Source organism: Lemur catta, chromosome 22 (assembly GCF_020740605.2).
Source record: "Lemur catta isolate mLemCat1 chromosome 22, mLemCat1.pri, whole genome shotgun sequence".
NCBI classification, from domain to species: Eukaryota; Metazoa; Chordata; class Mammalia; order Primates; family Lemuridae; genus Lemur; species Lemur catta.
Genome location: NC_059149.1, coordinates 15,534,755 through 15,539,772, shown reverse-complemented (window position 1 = coordinate 15,539,772; position 5,018 = coordinate 15,534,755).

Here is a 5,018-nt window from a genome sequence, read left to right as displayed (position 1 = left end):
TAAATGCTTTGAAAATAAAATCATACCTTTAGGTATTACAGCTTCTATGACTTTGCAAAAATAAAACACTGCACTAAATGCTTCCAGTTTGACCACTGTATGAGTTTGCTGGGGCTTCCATAGACAAGTACCACAAACTGGGTGGCTTAAACAACAGAACTTTATTTTCTCACAGTTCGAGAGGGTAGACGTCCAAGATCAAGGTGTCAATAGGGTTGGTTCCTTCTCAGGGCTGTGAGGGAAGCATCAGTTTCCCTCACACAGGCTGTGTCACTGGCTACACACGCCTGTCTCTGTGTCTAAACTTCCCCCTTTTATAAGGACACCGATGGTATTGAATCAGGGCCCCACCCTCTTCCAGTATAACTTAACTTCAGTATTATCCTAATGAATTACATTTGCAATGACCCTATTTCCAAATAAGATCACATTCTGAGATATTGTGGGTTAAGCCTTCAATATATGAATTTGGGGGGTAAAACAATTCAAATCATACTAACCATTGACTTTGTAAAAATGAAAATTCCTCTTCTTCATTTCTTTTAAAAAGTGTGGCTTTGGTCAAAACCTGGGATGTGCGAAGCTTGCAGTTCTACATTGCTGTCAGGGTCACCTCTTCCCTCTATTGCCCCATATGCGGGCTCCATCCTGTACCCAAATATGGTCCTCCTTGGGTAGAAACCTACCAGAAATATTTCAAGGCTGAAATCAAAATTTGTATTCCTGTACCTGTCCTTAACTGTGCCTTTTTACTGCTGGTTTCTGCTTTCCATATGTGATACCCTTTGTTCTTCTAAAGCTACAGATAAAAGATTTCAGACCAGGCAACATTTCAGGGTGTCTATACTACCTCTGAAATATCTTCCCAAATGAACAGTGAAAGGGAGCACTTTAAAGGTCTTATTTTAATATAAGATTTTCATTCTGAATATACTAAAAGTGGGATTTTTTTTTTCTAATTCTTGCCCTTTTACCTGCTGTCATTTTGAATGTGAATAAAGAAATCCTTGCTTCGGGCGGGCTTTCGTTCAGAACATAGTCATTGGAAATGTAACACTTAGGCTGTTGTAAATCCTTAGTGTAGGTGGTAAACAAAAAGTATTTCCAACGCAGGTGCATTTCATGACCTGTGAAGATGGAAATCTTCTGCAACCACCAAGTGTTGCTTTGGGTATAAATGTGAGTGAGTTTGAATAATGAGGAAGGTCTTGGTAGCAGCCAGCTCAGACTCCAGGAGAGACGGAGGTGACTCAGCTTCCATGTGTAAGTTCCAGCTAGAAATTACAAGTAGAAAATGTGAATTGATCTGAACGTACAAAGCCTTCCTGGAAGATGAAAATAACGCAATCTAAATCCAAAACGGAAATAGAGATGGTTGCAGGATGCTTTAAAAATGTGTTTGTATCTGAAACCTAATTTATGTCTGAGCATCTGTTTATGTCTGAGGGGCTCTTTGAGGAGATAGGGTGAGTGGTGGTCACAGGGTGGGAGCTTTGTCAAAGATAGGAGCCACTGCAGTACAGAGGGGTCTGGCCAAAGACTGACCATTGGACAGGCACCGCATGGGAGGTCAGACGAGGGGACATTTCTGGCTTCTTCCAACCTCAAGATTCTATTAGTCTCTGGGGGGTAAAAACATTCACAGGCCCAAATACAGCAGAGGGAAGTGAGGATGGGCCAGAAATTCAAAAGCTCTTACCTAGCTCAGCTCCAGAGAATCCAGCTGGGAAAAGAAGAGTCAAAAGAGAAGTTGAGATACAAAAAATTTATTGAATAGCTACACTAAATGGGATGAATTATTTGTTATTTTCATAGGAAAAGTAGGATGGTCTACACCAGAGACAAATTCTTTTCTATCCATTTTTGGGAAGATAAAAGGGGTTCAAGCCTTTCTGAACAATAGTGAAGTGTTTGGAGATATAGGAGCTCTGTTTGCTCTCAAATGCCCCAGAAGTAGAACCCCCACAAGCACCTGTATGGTCCCTACAATAAGAGGCAGCTCTGTCACTGCTCCTAAGACAAGTCAACCCTGCAGAAGGGACAGAAGGTCACTTGTTCAGTGTGGCATTTGAAATCAAAAAGCAGCATGGTGGAAAGTGTCGAATTACCTTCCTCCTTATGATTGGACTTGTCTATGGATAAGCCAACCCACTTCCTTTTTCAAAAACTGGTGGTAAAACATATGTAACATATAGTTTACCCATAAAATTTTAACCATTTTTTCAGTGGTGTTAAGTACATTCAGCAATATCGTGCGACCATCGCCACTATCCCTTTCCAGAACTTATTCATCATCCCAATCAGATGATGGAAATGGAAGTCTCCACTTCCTCTTTAATCCAACAGAAATAAATGTGCAATTTGTCTTACTCTCTCCTCTCTGACTCCAACACTAGCTTAGTTCAGCAGTGCCATCTACTGAGGAACAACGGTGCTGGGGACAGGTGATAACCCCTACAATGGCACAATTGTCCCAGATAACGTCTCAGGAATTGTCAGCACCTGCGTGGGAATTCTCAGTGCCACACTGACAGAGAGAACACACTCAGACCCTCCAGCAGCACCTTTCCAGGAACACAACCTCTTTAACACGGGCTGCTCGTTGTGTGCTGAGATGAGTGCTCAATTAATTTTAATGATGCCATAAACTGGATAATCAGAAAATGAAATAGACCAGTCTTGCTTTCACTCTCAGGGGTTAATGACAATGGGCCCAAGGTAGACAAATAGCGTTAATGCTGAGAAATGATGCTTTCCTCTTGATCCTCTGTCTGGACTGAGCTCTTTTGATGGCTTTCTTTATTTGGGAGGCTGCAGTAAATCTCTGATATTCAAATGGACAGTGTGAGAGGCACAGAGCCTTGTACCCCCTGGCCTTGGTTCCTCCACCACTTCAGCTGTTCCTACCCTGAGCAGTGGGAACAGCTAACCCTGGCTCCCTTATGGGCCATAAGACTTCTTTCAATCATTCAGATCTCCTTCTAGAGTATAGGATCAGCTCAGACAAGACCCCAGTTCTATATCACTGACACTTAGAGGTCTTATCAGCATCGCATACCCAAGAACACCCTGTTAACGGCTTCTGTATTTTTGTCTTTGGTGACCCCTTTGCTGTGATAATAGTCTAGTCTTGTTTCATTCATCTCCATGAGATAAATTGAATGGCCTCGGCTTGTTCATTGTAGCCCACATTCCTGATGGGGAAATTGAGCCTTGGTGCATTAAGTGACTGCTAAGTTCAGATGTTTGTCTCCCAAACCGCATGTTGAAATTTGATCCCCAATGTTGGTGGTGGGGCCTAATGGGAGATGTTTGGGTCTTGGGGACGGATCCCTCATAAATGGACAAGGGGGTGGAGTGAGTGACTTCTCACTCTATTAGTTCACAAGTGAGCTGGGTGTTTAAGAAAAAAAAAAAAAAACCTGGCACCTCTTTTTCTCTCTCTTGCTTCCTGTCCCGCCATGTGATCCCTGCACATAACTGTCTCCCCTTCACCTTTACCCATGAGTGGAGGCAGCCTGAGGCCCTCACCAGATGCAGATACTGGCACGATGCTTCTTGTACATCTGCAGAACCGTGAGCTAAATAAACCTCTTTTCTTTATAAATTATCCAGCCTCAGCTATTCCTTTATAGCAACACAAATGAACTAAGACAATAACTAACTCCAAAATAGTTAGTTAAAACCCCGAACTTAACCTGTTAGCCAATTGATTCACGATCCCTTTCCCAGTAGGTACAGCATCAGAAGGTCAAAAGTTGGGACTGACTATGGTGAGAACCAGCAGAGTTAGTAACCAGGGCACTTGACACTGTGGAACCAGGACCTGGACACAACACTCTGAACAATAGAATTCCAGAATCAGAAACAACCTGAAGGTACTTTTTAGACCAGTGAGCCTCAAATAATTTGTGCTGGTTAAAACACAGATTCCCAGGCTCTCTCTTGACCTGTTAATTCAGAGATTCAGAGTTTCTTGGAGGTGGGATCCAGAAATCTGTATGTTTTAACAGCTTCGCAGGTTATCCATCCAGGTGTTTCTACCAGGTCTAGAAAACAGTGATCACATTGATCAAACCTCCCACAGAAGATGCATCTGAAAGCAATATGAAACAATCCCCTCTTTGTTCTGGACTTGCACTTCTGTAAATGCAATCTGAGATGATATTAGCATTTTCAACAACAGAATCATAGTAGGCGATCACTACTGAGTTTGGGGCCAGTTCAAATTCTCAAGTCCTTTTCTCACGAATTGCCATCATATTTGTTCTTGCACTTCTGAAGTCTCAACACAGTAAATTAAGAATGAGGTTTGAAAAACCAGAAGCATAATTTGGCCTAGTTTACTCTGCTTTTTCTTATGGCCAGCTTTTGTTGTTAAAATCAGTGGTGGTTCCATCTCACCATGAGTATTCAGCTAGAACACAAGCAGGAAGTAGGCCTTGTTCTCTATAGCATAGAGTTCATATTTCAATTCAACTCAACAAATATCTGATGAACAAAGAATGCAAATTATTTAGGTGCTAGGCACATATTATGTAAATACTCAATCACAAAGTAGAATTGATATTTGCCATGAAATAGCTGCTAAGTGTTATGCATGTTCGGTGAAGGCAAAGATGACATCTTGCTGGGCATGGGCTGAGGACACAGAGGGACTTTATTGGAAGAGATCCCATTTGAGCTGGAGCTTCCAGGACCATCTTCAAAAATAGGCTAAGGGGGAATTTCATACATAGAAAACTTTGTGAGACAGGAATGAAAGTATGAAGTGTGTGTTTTAAGAGTTGAGGTCATCATAGAACCAACAGCCCATTTTTAAGGCTAGAAAAGTGGGTTGGGGCTAATCACAGAGGGCCTTCAAGCTAAAGAATTCAGATTTCATTTTCCAGAAGTGAGGAATCATTAAAGGCTCTGGAGCTATGGAGGGAGACAGAAGCCAAAGGGGATTGGAGTTGAGGGTTCCTGTCAAGAGGTAGAAGGTAAAAAAATACTTTCAATTCCAAAAAGTTGGAAAC